The sequence below is a fragment of the Eptatretus burgeri genome, chromosome 8 (genome assembly GCF_056783735.1).
Source record: "Eptatretus burgeri isolate ZD-2024b chromosome 8, Ebu_testis_v1, whole genome shotgun sequence".
Taxonomy (NCBI): domain Eukaryota; kingdom Metazoa; phylum Chordata; class Myxini; order Myxiniformes; family Myxinidae; genus Eptatretus; species Eptatretus burgeri.
This window is the reverse complement of record NC_140968.1, coordinates 58,732,401-58,756,666: the sequence shown is the minus strand read 5'-3', so window position 1 is coordinate 58,756,666 and position 24,266 is coordinate 58,732,401. Positions and strand designations below refer to the sequence as shown.

The 24,266-nt window shown below is 43.3% G+C and overlaps 1 protein-coding gene across 1 annotated transcript in view; it reads right to left on the bottom strand.

Annotated features, from left to right (window-relative positions):
* The window catches only part of LOC147021819 (uncharacterized), a 389,465-nt gene that overhangs the window by 232,134 nt on the left and 133,065 nt on the right, over window positions 1-24,266 (bottom strand). The window lies entirely within an intron of this gene.

Genomic DNA, 24,266 nt, shown 5'->3' with positions numbered 1-24,266 from the left:
TCAGCGCCCACAAGCTCATCGCTGGACTTGGTATTCCAACGCTGGCAGTGTGGCAAAGGAGATTGACCATGTCCTCATTGACGGTCGTTGGAGGATGATCCAGAACTGCAGGGTCTACCGGAGTGCTCAGTTCCTCAATACTGACCACAGGCTTGTAGCAACTCTAAAGCTGCACCTTAAATCCTGGAGAATGGTACCATCCCAGCCGAGGCTGGATGTTGCCAAGCTCAGGGATGAGAGAGTAGCTGAGGAGTTTGCGAACAGGCTGAGTGGACACTTGGGGGGTCTGGGTACTTTGGGGGGTCCTGAAGAGTTGTGGAGCGCCTTCAAGACCACCGTCCTTGATGTTGCCGGTGGATGCCTTGGAGCTCACCGCAGGGCAAAGAAGAATTTTGTCTCTCAAGGGACACTGGATACCATTGACCAGAGTCGCAGGGCCAGGCTGAATGGCAGAGCTGAGCTGTTCAGGGAGCTGAGGCGTAAAACTGTACGTGCACTGAGGGTGGACAAGGAGGCCTATGTGCGAGGAATCTGTGAGGGGGTAGAGCATCACCTGTGGACAGGTGATTCTCGTCCCGCTTACAGGGGAATTCGCGCATTACGTTCATCCAAGCCCATCCCTTGGAGCACTACAGTTCGAGCAGAGAGTGGTAGGCTCTTGACAGAGGAGTCTGAAGTGAAGGCCCGCTGGGCCGGTTACTTTGAGCGGTTGTACCAGGCTGATCCCCCAACTGTCGAGTTGGACGTCAAGGGTGTTACGATCCCTGTTGCTGACCCTCGAATCAACTGTGGTCCACCTACGCTTGTGGAAACACGGGCTGCAGTGAGCCAGTTGAAACGGGGCAAAGCTCCAGGGATCTGTGGCATCCATGCCGAACTTCTCAAGGCTGGTGGAAATGCTGCACTCGTGTCGTTGCATGCAGTTTTGTTGTCTGCCTGGAACACAGGCATCATCCCAACTGACTGGAAGAGGGGCCTTGTTGTCCCTCTCTGGAAAGGGAAGGGTGATCGCCAAGACTGCAACAACTACCGAGGGGTGACGCTGCTCTCAGTGCCGGGCAAGGTCTTTGCTCGGATAATTCTCGATAGGGTTCGCCACCATCTGCTTGAGCACCAGCGTCCAGAGCAGTCAGGCTTTACACCAAAGAGGTCAACGATTGACCGTATCCTTGCACTTCGTGTCCTCACCGAACGCAGACGAGAGTTTCGGCAGGGGCTGCTTGCAGCATATGTTGATCTCTGTAAAGCGTTCGATTCAGTGAATCGGGATGTCCTCTGGAGGATTCTTGGTCTTCGTGGGGTGCCACCAAAACTGATCGATCTGATGTCTGAACTCTACTCTGGTACTGAGAGTGCTGTGAAGTGTGGTGGTACCATCTCTGACTTATTTCCAGTTGTTACTGGAGTTCGTCAGGGATGTGTACTTGCCCCCACACTTTTCAGCACTTGTATGGACTGGATTCTAGGGAGGATGTCGGAGAGATCAAGTTGCGGTGCGTCATTTGGGAATGTCAAGATCTCGGACCTTGACTTTGCAGATGATGCAGTCATCTTTGCAGAGACTTTAGACATCCTCTTGGGGGCTCTCGAGGTGCTGAATGAGGAGTCGGAGCCGTTGGGATTACGGGTTTCTTGGGTCAAAACTAAGATCCAGGCTTTCGGTGACATATTGGATGCTGCTGTCCTGTCTGTGTCTGTTTGTGGTGAGGATGTTGAGGTCGTGGAGAGATTCACTTACCTTGGCAGTGATATTCATGTCTCTGCTGGCTGCGAGTCAGAGGTCAATAGACGTCTGGGTCGGGCCTGGGGAGTCATGGATTCACTGGATCATGGGGTGTGGCGCTGCCGGTACCTGTGCGGGAGGACGAAAGTCCGAGTCTTCAGGTCCTTGGTACTTCCAGTCTTGCTCTATGGGTGCGAGACTTGGACTCTGACCAAGGATCTGAGACGGAGACTTAATTCCTTTGGTACCAGGTCTCTTCGGAGAATCCTTGGCTATCGCTGGTCGGATTTTGTGTCCAACGAGCGGTTGCTGAGAGAGACTCGGATGAGATTTGTTACCTGCATAGTCCGTGAGCGTCAGTTGCGGCTGTATGGACATGTGGCTCGTTTTCCTGACTCTGATCCTGCTCACCAGATTCTCTCAGCGAGGGAGTCTCATGAGTGGAGGAGGCCAGTGGGTCGACCACGTGCCTCATGGTTGCAACAGGTTGACCATCATCTCAAGGAGATGGGGATGGGCCTGGCATCTGCCTGGGGGATGGCCAGACAGAGGCCCCTGGAGTACCGGCGGAAAGTGGACGCAGCGACGTGCTGTTCTGGCACATGCTCCCATACCTGACCTGACCTGAGCGGCCTGAGCATCACACTCAGCAGCAGCCATCTGCCACTGTGGTGAGAAAGCGCCTTAATGTCCAGGAACAGCAGTTCGTGTTGGATGCCCATAGGGAATCTGAGCTGTTGAGCGTCAAGATGTGCGTGGCATGTCGACATCACTGAGATAACGAGACCCACACAGAAGAAGTTTCCATGGATCACTGTGTCGCTGGAGCAACGCAAACTCAAGTCCGTTAAGATGAGAAGCATCGATCAGTATCATTATAGGTAATGAAAGGTTGAAATGTACAAGAACATGTGGTTATCTGAGTGCATTCTTGGTAGCAAGTAATGCACTGTCATGCTCGGCGGTCCAATCGAACACTGATCCCCTCTTCAGTAGGCTATGGAGATGATCTGATGCAGTCAAAATATCAGTGGAAAACTATACAAATGACGAACCAAACCTAAGAATTGCCACAAGTCGGTGACGTTGGTAGGTATAGGAAAGTCCACAATTGCACTCATTTTATCTCGATCCGATGCGACTCCTCCGCGATTGATGATGTAGCCACAAAATTTGACACTGTCCTGAGTGAAGTGAAATTTCTGTGGGTTCAATGTGATGCCATGTTCACGACATCGGAAAAGTACATTCCGCATCTGTTGAACATGCTCATTGAATGTCGGTCCATAGGTTAGCATATGATCGACGATGCAGACCATATTTTGGGTTCCATCTTGAGCAATGTCACCTCTGTAACAATATTCATCCCCACTCATGTTGAGGCCCATTGGAACTCGTAAGTATTTGAACCAACCTCACGGTGTCATGAACAAGGTGAGGGATTGGCTGGTCTCATCTCGAGGAATTTGCAGTATCCCTTAGTTACATCATCCACAGTATAGAAATGAGCATTCTTCACATGCGAGACTGCCCCAGCAGGTGTGTTGAGGGTCTATACAGGGCGCATTACATGGCAGTTCAACGTACAGAAATCCACGCACAGGCAAATGCGACCGTTAGGTTTCGGAGTAACCAGAAGTGGGTGGCACCAATCTGAAGGCTCACTTCCCATTGGAAAAATGATACCTGCATTCACCATGTCATCGAGTTCTGACAACCTGATTCCGCCCAGCCAGTGGGAGTCAGCATGCCTTCCACAGCTGGAAAGGTACTCTCATCCTTAACGTTAATATGCATTGCACCACCCTTCATCAGTCAGATCCTATTTCTCCATGATAAAAACGTCTGCAAATTCAGCTATCAGATGATCACAAACCTGCAATCGTTGTTTCTGAGTAGGATCATCGCAAAAATCCCAGGTGATGGAGTTTGTTGGTGACATGGTGTGAGTCATCATCAAATCAGCTGACTGTGCAATGTTGTACAGGCTGTACTTTCATATAACCCGCTTAATCGAATGGTCTACCACAATTTCATCACGCAAAGTCGTTCAACAAATAGAATGCCAGACAGAGTATTCGGACACCATCGCATCAATATACAGTTTCACAAACAGGTTTATCCCCATGACGGATGAAAACGTGAAGAGTACCCATTGGGTGGGTACTCTTACTTCATTGAAGCACCATCAGCGTTCACCACTCAAAGATCGTCGCCATCATCCAAGTTATCTGGATGCATGCCAAGATGCTGCAGGTGTGCAGGACCAATGATAGTTGCCTCAGCCCCAGTGTCTGGGAGTGCCTCCAGGGTACCAATATAATCATTCTCAAAGTCATCAATGTCTTTGCAAATCTGGGGTGAATGTTGCTTCCTCTGCAATGTGTGAAACACATCAGGGATCAAGAGAATCCGCCATCCAGCTGGGCTGCTGGGGGTTGCTTGTCAGTGCACTAAGTGTCTGCCTTCCATGTCGGCTTATCAACTTTCAATTTTCGACATACATGAGCAAAGTGACCCATGGTTCCACACTTTTGGCACTTATCATGAGCCGGGCAGCTCTGAGTTACTATGGGCAGCACCCCTGCAATTTCCACATTTGTGGTCTGGGGTTGGGACTGACTGCAAAGACAAAGTGGTCAACAAGAGTTCTTAGCGATGACAGCTCGGGACTGACATGCAGACATCATATAGTCATCTTTCCTGCTGGCTTCCTTGCTGCGATGGATGTCGACAGTACGTTGTAGTACGAGATCTCTCAGCCATAAGCTTATGACGCACCTCTGAATCAGATATTCCGGTGATGATCCGAATAACAAACAGTTGTTTGACAGTCATGGATGCGAGATCACAATTGTCAGCAATTTCCTTTAGTGCACAATAATATGAATCAAAGGTCCCTCCATCCACCTGGTTCCGCTCATGAACATGAACCAGATCATGCATGATGTGACGCTCTCCTCGTAGATGTGCTTTGATGCTGGCAAGTACATTTGCGACGGAAAGCATCTCCGATGCGAAATCGATATCAATGGCATTCTTGAGGACTGACCTCATGCCCAGTGTCAGCCAGTTCCAGAGAGTTGCTAACTGCTCACGAGCTCACATACAATTGAGATGTGTGATGAGGTAGTGATCGTCCCATTGTTCTCTACATGCCTTGAAATCCTGCAAAGTCGTAGACTCAGATAAGACTGCTGGTTGTGTAACCGAGAATTTCGGACCAGATACAGATGATGTCTCAGGGATATTTTGATGATGTGGAATGCCATCACCACCAACATCAACTCAAGCGGTGGGCGAGTGGCCAGCTATTGCCTCACGTAACAGTTTCATTTCCTGAATGTGTGCCTGTTGTTGACCAGCCACGTCCTGTTATTGGTTTAGCATGGCACGTTGCTGCAAAGCCACCATGTCCTTCATAATAGCCACCAACGAGAAAACATCCTGAGAAGACTCCGCAGGTTTCTCATATGGGAGGCACGTCTGTGTGTTAAATCTACTCACTGGGAAGTGAAACAGACAAGAACGTGAGAAATCCCTTTCCAGTCGACGATGAGAACGAACGGGAAATCAAAGCACAATCCGCTGCCGACCGCCGTTATCAGCTGGGATTGGGACCGATGATCACGCTCAGAGTCATGCAGAATGTTACTTTTGCCGACTACGCCATGTTAAAGGTTCAATAAGTCAGAAATTAACAGACAAGTTTTTTTCAAACAACATCATAACCAAACACTCGGGTGCTAGGCTGCAGGCCATCACCGAGCATCACATTGACTCAACTTCCCAGAAACGGATATCAGTACATAATGCATCGTGTGTAATCCCAAGGAGTTTTTTTTTTACAACATCCAACATTACCCAACATGATTGACTTCTCCAAACTTCCTGTTCTGCACGCATGATGTATCCAACATATAACAGTTTCTGTTTTAGCATCAGTGCTCCCAATGTATATGGTGGTCTTTCCTCAAGCACTGATTTGTTTGTTACCCTTTGTCTTTTTGTTTGCCTGTTTGTCTGCACACAAAGTACGAACATAGGCCACAAATGCCACCTAGTGGTAGCCAGTAGTACACGTTCTCTTTGTTCAATCAGTACCTCGACAAAGTATGGACAATTAGAATGTGAGTAAATCTACAAAGTACGTACAATTAGAATGTGAGTACATCGATAAAGTATGTTCAATTAGAATGTGAGTAAATCTACAAAGTACGTACAATTAGAATGTGAGTCCATCTATAAAGTATGTCCAATTAGAATATGAGTACATCTATAAAGTATGTACAATTAGAATGTGAGTACATCTATAAAGTATGTACAATTAGAATTATGTATTATAGAATTATGTACATCTATAAAGTATGTACAATTAAAGCCTGGTGTTGGCGCAGTGGTTAGGGCAGCGGCTTGGGATCCAAAAGGTCCTGAGTTCAAGCCCTGTTGGGCCACTGAATTAATACACCAGGGGGTTGACTCAGCCTGTCATCCTTCCGAGGTCAGCGAAATGAGTACCAGTATACTGGGCCGGTGTATACCCCAGTTAAAATAGGTGTCCCATATCCCTGTGTCGTAAGAGGCGACCAGGGTTGCGTCAGGAAGGGCATCCGGCGTAAAACATGTGCCAAAACACTATACGGATCATACGGATGATCCGCTGTGGCGACCCCGAACGGGAGCAGCCGAAAGAAGAAGAAGAATTAGAATGTGAGTACATCTTTAGAGTATGTACTTCGACACAGGAAACTTGAATGATTCAATCATCTCAGCAAGCTGGTACTCATTTTGCTGACCACGGAAGGATGACAGGCAGAGTCAACCCTACCTGGTATTACTTCAACGGCTGAGCAGGATTTGAACTCAGGACCTTTGGATCCCAAACCAGCCACCATAACCATAATATATAATGACATAAGGCCGTTAATTATCTTAAAAAGGGGTGTTTTGATTAACCCAAACATCCAATTTTCGCTCATGCACTTCCTTGGAGTTTTCTTAATATGCATGCAAAGGTTCAGGCTACTAGGTTTCATGGTTTTGGAGTTATTAAGAAGACACACTGACACACACACACACACACACACACACACACACACACACACACACACACACACACACACACACACACACACACACACACACACTGACATTTATTAGCATACATGTACTTCTATCAAGTAGGTTTAATAAATGAAGACTGGTTTTTTCACTTTCCTTCTTTCATAAACTTTCCGATCATCCCACTGGCCAACAGGTCGACACAAACTACAACAATGTATTGTATTTGACTCACTTTGGGTGTCATGTACACTTCCAACCACGATACGTTTGTGTACATTTTGCTCTGACTTATTTTTGCAGACAGTCAACAAAAGTTATTTTGCAACATGATGTATTTTGTTTGTACCTTCAGTTCGATTAACACAGTTGGAAGGGGAATACTGTCACGGCATCATTTTGCCTTTAATGTTATAATATGTAAATATACTTGTATTGATCTTCGGTTGATTGGGGGTTTTGCGGTACCAGATGCAACTGGAAGGGAGATGAGCGGATTTGTCAGTTGTGGTTGGAATAAAGGATTGACTCTGATTCTGAACACCTCAGACGTGTTTTCCATCCATGACAAAAATGTACCCCTACCCTGTCTAACCTCTTTTCCAATTCCAAATAATCAGTCTCTCCATAATCTGTTCGTACTATTGCTTCTTGTTTAGTGTACAGGCTTCTTATCAGACACATTAGGTGCTCCAACATCCAGATTTTCTCAGCATAATCCACATCGATTAATGATCAACACAATTAAAAGTTTTCATACTGGAAGAGAGGTGTGTGTGTGTGTGTGTGTGTGTGTGTGTGTGTGTGTGTGTGTGTGTGTGTGTGTGTGTGTGTGTGTGTGTACGTGCATAAGTTTGAGTGTCTGCATGTTACAAATGCACCTTGTGTAAGTAAGCGATGATTTGGATAAGAATAAAATAAATTTTGATGTGTCATTTAGAATGGGGAATGTAAGCAAAAAATAAAATACATATTTGGTGAATGCACACAAACAACTTTGTAGATAATTGTTCCTTTTCCATCCATGATTGCATTCATGGACCAGAGGTCATTCTGTCATTCGAAGTTTATTTCCTCCCTCTTAGCAAAGACCAGCATGCAATAGCCTACAGCGATGCCGATGTGGGGGAATTGGATTTGAAAATTTGTGTGGATAAAGTCTTCACAGGAACACCTACCTTCACTGCAGGCGATGGAGCTGGAAGAGAGCAGTTTGAGAACGTGGTCGTGATACCAAATTACCTCTCTGCTGCCAACCTGTTCAATGTCTGTGAGCATCAGAAAGTGTGCCATTCCTAATGCATGGGTGATGCACACCACACACACACAGCGTGCTGTGCAGTGGATAACATAACTTCCGCTTGCAAAATAATAAGTGCACGTGAAGCGCTTAGCAAGCAGTCTTCATTTCGTGAGATACTATCATTTTGCTACACTTGGTGGAGCTAGATGCAAGATGAGTCATGTTAATCAGAATCCTGTCGAAGCAATTGCACAATTGTGGAAGCTTGAAAGCTTCGTGCATCTTTTAAACTTATACATTTTCATGTCGCAAATACGAGTTGGCTTCACCAACAGTTATTCAAAAAGAATGAACTTACTTCACATCATGGGGACACACTACATTAAAATCCTGTGCGGTTTCCGATGAAAACAGTGATCATAAAACAAGACGTATTATTGAGGCATTATATATATATATATATATATATATATATATATATATATATATATATATATATATATATATATATATATATATATATATATATATATATATATATATATATATATATATATACCTTATATGGATACAAACAAACACGACATAATGGCGACCGAAGCTTTTCGTGCTGCACTCGTCAGGGTAAAAATTGCAGCAAGTGAAGGCGTGTGCTTCATGCGCAGGTCTCAAGAAGGTAGACACTGATTGGTTCAACCATAATGACATCACGGTTAATCCGAACTCCCATTGGTCCGCTCATCATCTTCACCCTGAGCTCCCATTGGCTGGAGCAGAGTTCGTTGATGATTGACGTTTGCAACCGCATCCTGGAGAGAGGGGGGATGGATTTCCCCTCAGGTCCATTCACTATTTGTTACCGTACTTCCCTTGATCTTTCCATGCTGAAAGAGATACAGAGATCGTACAAATTCCATTTGATGACATAATGTTGGATCGGTGGTAATGATGAAGGTTGCTTCCAACATACGTAAATGGAACGAGTTCCAACCTCGGCTCAATATCCTGAACTTATCCGTATTGTATTGCTCTGGACAGATAGGGTTGGCAACCAGGTGCTGTGCAATGAAGCAAATGAAGCAGGTACAGTTGTCGGTGATTGCTGGATATTTCTACATGCTCACACTGGTTGTCTTCTGACCCTCACAATCTTTCTTCGAATCGCCAAGGGGATGTGTTGTTTGATCCGATCAGCCAATCATGGTGTTGTGCGGCCCACGTACCGAGCTTCACATTGGCACTTAAACTCATAAATAACATTGCTGGTTTGTGAGGTGGGGAGCACATCCTTGTTGACTGATGTCAGCAAACGACGAGAGGAAAAGATTACTCGGGGTTGCACAGCCAGAAACGTGTTGGTGTATATATATATATATATATATATATATATATATATATATATATATATATATATATATATATATACATACACACACATATATATATTTTTTTGCTGTGCTGTGCTCTATTTTGTGTTTTTGCTTTTTGCTGTGTGGAGTTGTGCTCTTTTTGCTGTGCTTTTTTTGCTCTCCCCCATGCTGTGCTTCCTGTGCCACCCATTTCCCATGCACGCACATTAATCTCAGAGAGGTTCGGCTGTAGGCCTCCAAGGGAGAGGTTCTGCCATCCAGAGCTCATGGTGTCAACCACCCGTCACTACAATTTGGGTCGGGGGGATTGAACTTGGCCGCCAGTGCCAATATATATATATATATATATATATATATATATATATATATATATATATATATATATATATATATATATATATATATATATATATATGTATTCACAGAAAGGCTCTTCCAAACCTGAATACAACATGATGCTGACATTATACGTCCATGCAAACCACCGCATCACCTCAAACTAGCATGGCTTCCGCAGAGCTGCCCAGGTCTATAAAGACTGAGATTAAATGGTGACAAATAAATGAATGCATAACTGCTGACTGGTTTCACCCTTATTTGAACTCATCAGGATGGCAGACTGTAATATCCTTTACTTGTGATGAAGCTAAGTTCCATTAAATAAAAATTGAACCCCTTAACTTGGTGAAGCAGCTGGCCACAGATCGAGTCCCATAAGAGCAATTGCTGCATGACCTGTTAAGATGTGTCCTCGTGACCCTTGCAATCAGCAATGCAACAATAACACTCTGACAGGATGGGCGCTCAGTTTTGCTTCACTGCCTGAACTGACTTCCTGTCCTGAGATTATGGGACAACAGCCACCTTCCCTCCAGTCATCCTGCAATTTCCCTTTCCTTGTGATGTGGAATATCATGAATGCAAATATGTTTCACAACATTATTCTTTTGTGCCTCTATGACAGACTTGTCTGTCCTGATTTCTTCCATGAGCATTATCTGGAAGTTGCACTAATGCATTGCTGCTCATCAAGTTCGGGCTTCAATTTTTATTTAACGGAACTTAGCTTGGTACAGGGATGATTTTAAAACTCTTCACAACGAATGATGAAAAACTTGCAGAACAATATTAGTGTAGCGGTATTCCAATGACATTCAAATGGAATTTTGGCCGAGATAAGTGTGCCAAGTGCACAGTCCTACAAGGTAGTCCAACAAAAATGTATAACATAAAAATCTACCGAGATACAACAATACAGGAACTAGAAAACAAAGAAGAATGCCTTAGATAAGAAGGGTGCCACCAAATATGTCACAAACAAATGCGCAAAACAATTACCAAAGAATACCTACGTATAACGAGGTTGATCCTGAAAACATACCTCTCTCGAAGGAACAAAATTAAAGCCACAAACCAACTAGAATGGGCAATCAGACGTTGCAGACCCTCACCAAGATTGGTTTAGTGTTGTGCATTTTGTGTGACAAATAAATGGAACACTTTATTAAATTAAACTTCATCGATTGCAAATGAAAGGTCCAAATTGTCGAAACGGCAAAGGTCTGAAAAGGTGAAAAGATCAAAAGGTGTAAAGGTCGAAAGGAATAGTATATGCAATGGGGGTTCTGGCACACTTTACATATTTGGAGTACCATTTTGGCAACCCAAAAGGCTGGGGCCCACAACACCCCCTTGGCGGGCCCCCCAAAACAAAACCATTCTTGAAACAGGCTCCAGACTTGCTCTAGCCAGCTCAAGTGGTTCCCACAGTCGAGCCAATCATCCTGACTGCAGTCGAGCCAGCGGTTGCCCCTCCCATCTACTTATGTCACAATATTGTATCACAACACACATCAATACACAGCAACAAAAATATATTCACTCACAAGCGCATGTGCCAGCGCATGTGGAGTTGGGCCAGGCTCTACATATTCTGACAAGCATATTTGTTCTCTCTAAGGACTGGGGTGCTGATGATTTCAACAGTGTAATGTGTCTCTCGGCTGGCAGGGGCCACATAGAGAACATGGCACTGCTGAAGGACCGGGGTGTTGAAGATAAACTCAATGAGACAATGTGCTGGGTGGTCCGCAAAGGTCAGATAGGAGATGTTGAAACTGCTGAAGAAATGGAATGCCGCCAACCTCAAAGAGGCAATGTGGTGGTCAGCCGACGGTGACCAAACAGAGATGGTGGAAGTACTGAAGGAGTGGGGTGCTAATGACTTCAAGTGGGCAATGGTTATGGCTGCTGAAAATGGGCATATAAGAATTATGACAATGTTGAAGACAAAGCGTGGGCTCCAAAAAGGCTAGCAAGTGAAATATGTGGGGCGCCACATACGTCATTGGGCAATGGAACAGGGTGGAGCAATAGCGACTTGACAACATTGCAGAGCATGCATTAGATTGATTAGAAGGACCAGAACACATGCGTGCCAGCCTTTAAGCAACCATATACTATTATAGACCCGAGCCTGGTGTTGGCGCAGTGGTTAGGGCAGCAGCTTGGGATCCAAGAGGTCCTGAGTTCAAGCCCCGTTGGGCCACTGAATTAATACACCAGGGGGTTGACTCAGCCTGTCATCCTTCTGAGGTCGGCGAAATGAGTACCAGTATACTGGGCCGGTGTATACCCCGGTTAAAATAGGTGTACCATATCCCTGTGTCGTAAGAGGCGACCAGGGTTGCATCAGGAAGGGCATCTGGCGTAAAACATGTGCCAAATCACGATGCGGATCATACGGATGATCCGCTGTGGCGACCCCTAACGCGAGCAGCCGAAAGAAGAAGAAGAAGATACTATTATAGACCCTATCCTCTCAGCAGTTCACCAGTCTGTTCAGATACGGATTCAGATATGGATGATGAGGGGGGAGTCTAGGATTCTGAAAGCAAGTCCACATAGTGAGTCATGACACTTTTCAAGGATCTTGGATCTTCTCCTCTATCCTGTGCACACCATCTTTTATAAATCCCACCTTCTTGTCAGTTCAGCTGGGTTCGGCCAAGGGAAGTTCGATCCAAGTCTTTCACGAACAGGCTGGTGCCGGTGATAACTAGACAGATTCGAGGTGATTGAGCGATGGGACGTGTAGTTTAACACCCATCCGAGGATCGGCACACACATTGATTAATCACCATGCATGTGAAACACTGGGTGGACAGCTTATAGCTTGGTCAGGATTCGAACCCAGGCTAGACAGCTTAGAGACGAGTATGTGAAGGGATGTCTAGTTTGACGCCCATCCTAAGGACGGCACACACATTCATCAATCACCCTGCATGTGAAACACCGGGATGACAGCTTACAGCTGGGTCGGGTTTCAAACCTCGGCTCGAAAGCTTGGAGGCAGGTGAATGCATGACGGGACATCCAGTTCAACGTCCATCCGAGGGATGGCACACGCATTGATGAATCATACACAACAGACATTCACATTCTCTTGGCTGCTCGCTCTGCCAACAATTTGGGTATTACTATACCTAAAGTTGGTTATATTTCAACACTGATTTGCATCACTTTGGTACGTAATAAAAAAACGACAGGTAAATTCATGTTTTAAATTTTGACCAAAATAAAATTGTAAAATAAACTGGCATACTTCATCTTCGTAAGTTTCCTTAAAACGCCCCGAGTTCTTCGCGCTCCCAAATAAACAATATTTGTTCTTGAACGTTATTGTGCAAAGAAAAGTGCTCTAGTTACTGTGATAAAATTTACTATTGAAAACTCGCACAAAAGGTGAAAAAATGCAATCGTTTTTCGTTTTAAATTACATGCAAACGCATTTAACGGAAATCGCCTTCACCCAGCATCGAGTGCAAACCAAGATGGCCACCGGCAGCAACATTGTGTTTTTGTGTTGTGAATGAACTGAAAATTAATAGAATGCTTATTGCCAGTGTTGGTAATCCACATAGGAAACAAAAGTCAGGATTATTGGGAGGAAAGGGGGGGGGATAGAATGTACCATAAGTCGAATTGAATAACATAGATGGATTTAATACACAAAAATAACAAAATATGTGAAACATAAAGAATTTTATGACTTACAATTTTTTTTTGCAGAAACAAGATTTTTTTTTGAAGAACAAGAAAAAGAGCAATCAGAGATTGCAGACCCTTGCTCGGACTTGTTTGGTGTGGTTTTTGTGTAGTTTTGTGTGGTGTATTTTGTGTGGCATTTGTGTACTGGTGTGTTACGTAGTCAATAACACCTAACTAGAACTGCTACTTTATAACTGCTGGCAGTGATGACCGAGTACCAAGACGTCCTGCTTTGATGCAACCCTGCTTTGATCGGACACCTGACCCTGACCCTTTACGTTTTTTTTTATTATTATTATTATTCAATTGAATTTAGAGTGGGATTGAAACAAATTCAATTTAAATCAAATGGAAAGCCAAATCAGTACAGTCATGCATTGGAGTAATCAGTAGGAACCCAAACTAGCAAAAAGCAAAGTCGAACTTATCATGAGGAACCTGGATAGGATTCATATTTCAGCTGCTAATCCTCTACCGTCAAAGCCATCCAGGCAGAGCTAAGTGAGCCTTATTCAAAAAGAACGCAGGTCAAAAATATTCAACAATTCCGGCTGCCAGACCATGCGTCTGATCAAGTTGAAATTTAAAACTTGTATTCCCATCAGTGCAAGATCATAATTGTGAAGTTACACATCGATTGATTAAGCGGTTCCAGAGAAAACGTTATTAAATATTTTTCCTCAATCCAATATGGCTGCTAAACCATGTGACCTATCAATTATTCCTCAAACTCGTACACCCGTGGCTTGGGTAACATTTGTATGAAGTTTCCCCTTGATCTGTCTCGCCGTTCAGGAGAAGAAGAATTTTTTTTATAGGTTTTCTGGTAAATCCAACATGGCTGGCAAACAATGTGACCTATGATGTCATATGTGTGAACCTTTTGTTCCTCATGGACAGGCGGTCATATCTGTAAAATTTCGCCTCGATCTGCTTCACAACTTCAGTGAAGAAGATTTTTGAATTTTTTCTTATTTTTACACAATATGGCTGCTGAATTACGTGACCAATGTCGTCATCAATTTTTTTTTTCTGTGGATCATTTTATTCCTCGATGACCCTCAAAAACTTTCATACTGATAAGATGTAGCGTTCTGCATGTGCAGTAATGACGTCGTAACGAAGGTCCCTATGATGTCATTAAAAAATTATACACGTTCCTCATAAAGAGTATTTGCCATGTGGCAAGTTTAAAACTTTTTCCTTGCTGTGGTTTCAGAGATACAGAAGTCCAAATTTTTTTGGTTTCTCTGACATGGCTGCCACATCACGTGACCTATGACATCGTAATTATCATTAAAACATTCCACCTGAGTTGTCTCTCTGATGGTGTAAATTTTGTCTGAATCCAACTAGCGGTTCCGGAGAAAAACACCAAAGTTCTGTGTGGACAATGTGGTGTAGTGCATACCTTGTTTGATTGTGCTTTTGAAATTTCATCCCTTTATGTTTTTACTTTTTTCCTAAAATGCTTATATTTCTTGTGTGTGTGTGTGTGTGTGTGTATATATATATATATATATATATATATATATATATATATATATATATATATATATATATATATATATATATATATATATATATATTATCTATATATATTATATATATGCAGGGTGTCCCAAAAAAATATACAACTTTTCATCTGCAAAGAGGAGGGTCATAACATATATTTTTTTATAAAGATATATGGCTGGATAGAAAGCTGAAAGGTTGAAGTTTATTGTACCAATGTCGAAATTGCCACCAAAATTTAAATTTTGGTATGCAATCATCGTTTTCTTTTAGACCACATGTTCAACGTAGGAGCCACGTTGTCCGATCACTGCCTGCAAATGCGATGTCATGTTCTCCATCACTTTGGGAAACGTTTCCTGAGGAATGTTCTGGATTTCTCTGTGGATGTCTTACTTCAGCTGATCAAGAGTCTGAGGCCTAGGGTTTCCATCGATCCTGTCATTGAGATACCCCCACAAGAACAAGTTTGGAGGAGTAAGGTCAGGGGCATACGGTGGCCAATCAACGTCTTCATAGAGGGAGATAAAGCGGCTCTCAAAATGTTGGAAAGGCATTTTGTATGGAAAGGCATGAATGTCTTGGCGAAGGATTCTCTGAACGGTGCTCTTATGAATGTTTGTCTTGGCAGAAAGTCGTTGAATCGATTTTTTTGGACTCCGAAGGACCGCCTGTCTCGCCATTTCCACATTTTCTTCACTACGAGCTGTCCTCTTCCAACCACTGTGACCCTTATGAAGGTCACAGATGGTTCCCAAATTGGTATACTTTGCAATGGTGCACTTTATTGTCCGAAAGTTTGCTGCATGGTGGAAGTGGATACCGAAATGTCTCGAGTAAGGACATTGCACCTGTATGACACTTTTCGTCTGGTGCAAAAGTTCAACAATTTTCGTCCGTTGTTGTACGGTCAGTCTTGGCATATTTCTGGCGCTTGCTTGGTATGAAAATAAACTTCAGGGTCTCTGCAACAAGAGATCAAGCATTAGTGACAAAATTACTGCTTTTTTTAGGATCAAACGCAGCATTTTAAAAAGTTGTATATTTTTTTGGGACACCCTATATATATATATATATATATATATATATATATATATATATATATATATATATATATATATATATATATATATATATACATACATATATATACATACATATATATATATATATACATACATATATATACATACATATATATATATATATATACATACATACATATATATACATACATACATATATATACATATATATATACATACATATATACATACATATACATATATATATATATATATATATATATATATATATATATATATATATATATATATATATAATACCAAGCTTGCACACTAAAAACTCGGCTCGCCGTCTCACGATCCCTATGAAATAGCTGTGGCACTTAGCGGACATGCTGCAATGTTTTGGAAGTCTTGGCGTTCCATTGTACCACTTGCATTTTGCACAATGCATATTTTTGTCATTCACCATGTACGGTCTGTCGTCTGCTACCAGCTATGTTGTACTGCTATCCCGTGCATGTGCACAGGTATCGCTAGTGTATATATATATAAATATATATATATATATATATATATATATATATATATATATATATATATATATATATATATATATATATATATATATATATATATATATACATATATATATATATATATATATATATATGTATATATATATATATATATATGTATATATATATATATATATACATATATATATACATATATATATATATATATATATATATATATATATATATATATATATATATATATATATATATATATATATATATATATATATATATATATATATATATATATATATATATACATACATATTCCACATTTAATTTTCCACTTTCTCTTGTAATTCAACAACATTCTCATGGTTCCAAAATGCTTTTCAAAGACAACCGTTAAAGTCTAAATGTACCAAGTTTCCATTTTTCTGGATTGAGAGCAATGTGTGTTCACTTTTAGCATGGCCTTTAATTGGCCTTTGACTTAAGTTTCAAGGAATGTGCCTCTCCTTTACAAACTGTATACATCCCATTTCCTGCATTTAATCTATTCCCGATACTTGAGACAACAGTTAACCAGTCTAACCAATATAGAAGCCCAACGCCCTTTGCTTGTGTCTTGCTCTGCGAACATTTTTTATCCATCCATCCATTGGGACCATACTCTGTGCAGAACGTTGGTGCTGCCAAAGCAGTTTCCTTGGCTAGTGGGCACAATCCTGGACGAGTCGCCACCAGCATGCTGGCACTCATTTTGCCGACCTCGGAAGGATGACAGGCCGAGTTAACCCCACCTGGTATTAATTCAACACTTGAGCGGGATTTGAACTCAGGACCCTGGGATCCCAAGCCCACCACCCTCACCATTAAACCAACACCAGGCATTCAATTTTTCTGCTCCCTTTAAAATGATGTCATGAAATAGATGAAAAAAAGCAAGTAGTAAAACCACTGAACTTGTTTTACAGGTAAAGTATACAATGTTAGACTCGATAATGTGAAGATGAGCACATCACTGCACACATATCGTGCTGCAATAAGTTTTTAGTGGAATCTTTTTGTTTTCCCATCAACTTCGTTCGAGAATATATAACAAGAATAGAGAAATTTACTTGGTGATTGTGTATATTAATATTTAAGGGCTATAACAGAGCTCCAGGCAAAGATTTATCACCGAGCTGCAATTTCAGACAATAATGGGCATGCGTGCATGAAGTCTCCTTTTCATAATTAAAACAGATGTGCTGGCCTTAATGTTTCACTTTGAGAGCATATAACAGATTGCAATTAGACAAGGGCACTTATCACCAGAACTCAAGGTTACATTGAGTATAATCCCTTTGAAACAGCATTTCTCAGCGTCAAAAAATGCCCACAAACTACCCTTGCATCGAAAAGTCAATTTCTGAAAGTGTGGTCACTTTCAACACAATTCAGTGTTCATTAAAATGGACATGCATGATCCATGCATTGATAAGCACTGCACGTGATGGTATTTTACAATTAACAAAGTACATCCCACCAATTAATCTAGACAAGTACAAGTTGAGTCCCCCGATCACGATCGTGTTATTTTGATTGAAGTAAAACATCAAGAAGACTGTTGTTTACAACTGTTGTAGAAATTAATTTGGGAGTGCAAAACGGCAATGCTGGTCCAAATGGCCTCATTTCCTTGTTTTAGGTCCCCCAGGCTCATGCGATCCCTGGTTACACTCAGTGTAGTCCCAAAGAGACTGTGGGCACTTTGCATATTAATTTCCATTCTGCACACAAAATATAAATATTTAAATGCAACTGGATTGATTCCTCAACCAACATCATCACAGCAAACACAATAATGGGGTTACATCATAAAACCATTATGCCAAACATTGTGAAAACATTATTTCGTGGGGTTTTCAAAACATAATTGTCACGTTAATGAATAAGGTGTTTTTTTAATAGCATTTTCAACTGTTATGAACGAGGAACAACTTATTTCAATCAAATGTTATATTTTGAAAACAAACATGGATATGAAGAGAAGTCTTTAACGTACTGTTTTAATAGACGCTGGGTAAAACACCGGAAAACCCCTGAATGAATTTATTTATACGCCTTTAAACCATTATCTACATTGAATCAATACTAATAAAAGGCAATGTTCGTGTGTGTGTGTGTGTGTGTGTGTGTGTGTGTGTGTGTGTGTGTGTGTGTGTGTGTGTGTGTGTGTGTGTGTGTGTGTGTGTGTGTGTGTGTGTGTGTGTGTCTCCTCCATAACTCCAAAAAAACATGAAACCTATCAGCGTGAATCTTTGCATGCACACTAAGAAAACTCCAAGGAAGTGCAAGAGTGAAAATTCGGTGTTTGGATTAATTAAAACACCCCCTTTTGAAGATTTACAAAGATTTATGGCACTGGAGGAGGCCATTCGGCCCATCACACCTATGCCACACCAATACCAGATTTAATCAATCCATTGATACCCTGTCCCTTCATGTGCAGCCTTTTTGGATGCTACACTGGTACTCATTTTGCCGACCTTAGATGGATGACAGGATGAGTCAACCCCCTGGTGTTACTTTAGCAGCCAACAGGGCTTGAACTCAGGATCCTAAGCCACGACCCAAGCCACTAAGCCAACACCAGGTTTACACCAACCTAAGATAATTAACGGCCTTATTTAATTATATTCTTCATACCGAGCGTAGTGGCGTGCGCCTGTAATCCGCCTACTCGGAGGCTTGGGTTGGAGGATCACTTGAGGACGGGAGCCCTGCGCTGGGCCGCGCTATGAGAGGGTGTAGGGCAGCCTGGAATCATGGTGAAACCCAATCCTTATCCCTGTGTCGTAAGAGGCGACCAGGGTTGCGTCAGGAAGGGCATCTGGTGTAAAACCTATGCCAAATCATGCTGCGGATCAGAACGGATGATCCGCTGTGGCGACCCCTAACGGGAGCAGCCGAAAGACAAACAACGACAACAACAACAACAACAAGATTTAATTATATTCTTCATCAGGCGATCCTCAGCCCCCTCACTGTCTGGGGTCTTAAGGCATTTCCTGGGTAACCTCGCTGGGGTCTGAAGCCACCATGTTTTTTGGCCTGCTCAACCATGCCTTGACTCAGAACATTCCGCAATGATTTCTTATCGAAAAAGTTGTTATTTTCACCTTCCTCACTCATATTATCGAATGCCTGTTCATCAGAGCTACAAATCGCTGGGTACATTGCAATGCTTATAAACACCCGGAGACGTCAATGTTCATGGCTTGACATTCTGGGCGTCTCCAGGAGGTGCATGTTTAATGTGTAGCTAATCGCGTGCCAAATGAGCCGCTTCTTAGCAGCTGTTATGAGAGAGAGAGAGAGAGAGAGAGAGAGAGAGACAGAGAGAGAGAGAGAGAGAGAGAGAGAGAGAGAGAGAGAGAGAGAGAGAGAGAGAGAGAGAGAGACAGAGACAGAGACAGAGACAGAGACAGAGACAGAGAGAGAGAGAGAGAGAGAGAGAGAGAGAGAGAGAGAGAGAGAGAGAGAGAGAGAGAGAGAGAGAGAGAGAGAGAGAGAGACAGAGACAGAGACAGAGACAGAGAGAGAGAGAGAGAGAGAGAGAGAGAGAGAGAGAGCGCGAGCGCAAGAGAGAGAGAGAGAGAGAGAGAGAGAGAGAGAGAGAGAGAGAGAGAGAGAGAGAGAATAGCTCGCTGTCTAGTTCCACCGATATGCATAGTTGACACACCGACAGTTATTACCATTTGAAATTACCGCCGTGAAGTGGGCTGGTGTGCTTGTAATCGTGGAGGAAACGACCTGGAAACAACAAATCAAGATGGTGGCGCCCATGGTTGTCGTGTGACTTCGAGTGATTTTTGGTCTTTCAACAACCAAATATGCGTTGTTTCATACACTTGGGTGGGGAGGATGATGAGAAAGTGACGCAATTCACCGATAAGAGCTGGCGTAAGGTATGTGAGTGTGCGAAGGCTTGGTGCGACGCCACAGATAGTGAAACTATCAACAAATTCCGTTTGCTGGCTGATCAAATAATGAAACTGCTGCCAATGACTGATCCTCCTGCGGATGCCGGCTGTCACCGGTTCTGCTATGCGTCGTTTTGTAACAAGGATCATATAAAATGCGCTGAAGCCAGGAAAAGAAAATCAGAAGCCAGCACTACTGCAGTTTCTGCTAGAGCCAGTGAGGTGGTGGGCAGACGAGAAGAAGAGGGGCACTCGTACCACAAAATACACAGAAAATCCCTCAGGACCTCTGCAGAAAGGGTGGCTGGCAAATCAGCTGGTGTACTGCCAATAATTTGTATCATATGCCAGAAAAAAGACAAATTCATCCATGTCAATCGAAAATCTCAACGTGATCAGTTGTCCCTGGCAGAAACACAGGATGGAGGAAAGTTCAGGGAAACTGCTGAGCAGAGGAGAGATGAACGTGATGTGAGAATAATGACAACTATAAAGGATAAAGACTGTGTGGCGCTTGAAGTTTGTTATCACCATAAATGTTATTATGAGTATGTGAATTACACATACCACAGACAGAGTCAAAGTAAACTCCAAACTCAGAAAGTGAACAATGACTCAACATTCGACATTTTCTGTGATAAAGTAATCCAGGTAAGACTCATTGATGGAAAGCAATCTATACATATGAAGAAGTTGTGTGAGATGTTCAATGACCTACTCAGAGTATGTGAAGGTCAGGATAAGGCCAACTACCAGGCAACAAGACTGAAGAAAAGACTGCAGGAACGGTACCCAGACATGATTTTCTATCGTCCACCAAAAATGTCTGAGAGCGAAGTGGTGTACATGAAGGACATTGATATTGGTTCCATTGCTCAGGCTGCTGTTGTAGACAGTAGCTCTACAACAGAAACAGAGTCAACTACAGAGGATGAAGCCAGCCAGGGTCCACAGCAGGGTGACTCAGACCTCAATTTACATGTTCTATACTCGGGAGCACTCATGGTGAGGGATGACCTGAACAAACACCAAAGTGTGGACATTACATGGCCCTACTTGGAAATGGTGGAGCTAGCACTAGAGCTTATATAGGCAACTCGTACTTCGAACTGACCGAAACACCTTGCGATCACAAGAGCGTCAATGCCCTGGTACTTTGCGTACGGTCACCTAAACTATGCAAGGTACTTACCCATTTACTGGCTGGAAATGGCCGGGCTAGAGCACTCCCACCCAGACACCTATCAAGCGTTCATGGACGGCAAATGGACTGCCCAACGGCATACTCGTTATAGATTTAGTAGTGTTGCGTGTGATCAGATCATAGAGCAGACTTTAAATAGGGACAGCAAGACCAGTGGAGGCATCACTGGTTACACTCAGAAAAGCACAGCTGTGAAGAAGTGGATCCTGTCCCAACCAGCACGTGTGGAAATCGCAAGGAAATGTGAGTCCATTGCGGGTATCCATGATGAGCCCCGAACGAGAAAGGACTTGGATGTGTCGAGCTCGAAGAAGAACGAAGCAGTGGTGGTACAAGTGATGGACACAGTACTTCAAATGATTAACCCTTTCTCCGGTGCTCACCTTGAATTCGTCAATATTAGTTCAGGTGTCATCGCACCGCCAGCCACTTCCGCGGACTTGATGAACGCGTATATCAAGGGAGAGAATGCTGTCGTACAATTCTTGCGTTATCAGCTTCTCTCGGGTGAGGTCCCATTCTTCAGTCCGATTTCGAAGGCCAAATTGGCAACTTTCTCGAAGGCGCGAGGCAAGTCGGCGACTCCCCACCAGCAGACACCGAAGGTTGAAATTGCGAATGAACGTCGTCTTTTCACACGACTGCTGTTGATTGGAGAGAAAAGCAATGTAACACTCCATGATCTGCTCACGTACCCACTGGCGAACGTATCTTTCCCGCTGGCATCCGGTGATGGTTCGATTGCTAAGACAAACAAAGCCAAACTCCACAACAATATACTGAAACTGTGGCCCGATTGCCGTGTGGATGCTTGGCCTATCCAAGGTGTAACAATTGTGGATGGAATGGCCGTTATTCAGGCGATAAAGGCTGGTTCACTGCCTAACACTTTCGGCAAACTGGAAGAGATGGTGCTGAACATCGTAGTGGCCAAAGCACGACATAACATCTTCGAGATTGGACGTGGTGTTTGATACTTACCCAAGTATCAGCATCAAGTGCCTGGAGCACGCCAGACGAGCGGGCAGGGCGGGCGATCTTCAGGTGTGAACCATCTACGGACGCGATCAAGCCCTTCCAAAACAGTGGGCCAATTATCTCCTGAGCTGAGCCAACAAGGAGGCGTTGATAGAATTCGTCGTCGAATCGTGGACGAGAAACATCTCTCCATCAAAACTGGGCGACATGCTGTTGTATGTCAGTCATGCTGGCAAATGTGAGAAAATTGAGGCGTCGAATGGTGTCATGACTGTGTCATGTCGTGTCATCAGTCGTGTCGTCAGTACCTGAACTTGAATGTGACCATGAGGAAGCTGACACGAAGCTCCTGCTACATGCCGCTCATGCGGGACAGAATGAAGAGTCGGTGCGCATAGAGAGTTTCGACACCAATGTGTTTGTGTTGGCATTGGCTCACTCGAAGTCGATTCGAGCACGAAATTTCCATCTGGTCACAGGAAGTCCCAAGGACATTATCGTCGTTGACATTAGGAAGCTGAGTAATGCCCTGGAAAGTTCTGTCTGCGATGCGTTGATAGGGTTGCACAATTTTACAGGAAGTGATACCACCAGTGCATTCCACGGTAAGGGCAAAACAAGGCCATTTGACTTGATGAAGGGTCCTCATCTCATCACCTGTTTCGGGAGTATTGGTCGCGAATTCACGCTAGATCAGAATATCATTCACGACCTGGAACAATTCGTCTGTGCCATGTACAATCAGCCGACCATGACGCGTGTGGATGAGGCTCGCTACAAGCTATTCTGCAGTCAGTCACTGGGAGAACAGAAGTTGCCGCCTACAAGCGACGCTCTGATGCTGCATTGCAAATGAGTGAACTATCAGTCTGTGATCCACCACCGCACGACTGAGAGGTTTATAGAAGCCCCTTCTCCTACATTTCACGGATGGATTGAACGCAACGGAAAACTGATTGTTCACTGGCTGAACAAACCACCAGCGCCAAAGGAACTGTTAGAGGAGACGAAATGTAATTGCAAGAAGACGAAATGCGAGACCAACCAGTGTTCTTGCCGGTCAAGAGGACTGTCCTGCGCAGAGTGCTGTGGGTGTCAAAACTGTGCCAACGATGAACAAACCCATGCAGAAATGGAACTTATGGATGATGAAAGCAGAACTGACGATGATTCCGATGACGAACTGTGAATGCGGGTGTCACACTGCTTTTGCTGTGGTGATCTACTACACAGTAGTATTCAGGTTGGTTAGCATGTAATAGTGGCCTTGAGTTTTGTAATAGCAGCAGTCAAGAGCCTACTTCAGCAACTGCTTCAGTGCAAGAAATACTGGAGTTCTAATACAGTAATCCTCGTGTGGCGGTTCCACTTTTCATCAGGCTGAGTTGCCCAGTCTCTTTGTCTTTGACTTAATCCATAATAGCCAATGTGACTGTCTTTAATAGTCGCTGTTACTGCCTTTAATAGTCAATGTAACTACCTTTAATAGCCAGTGTGGCTGCCTTTTAAGAAAAAAGTTGCCTTGGTCAATTCGAAGGCCTGTCTGGTCGGTCCAGACGTTTTCGGCCGGTAAAAATATGTAACTGCTTCGGTTTACGACCTTTA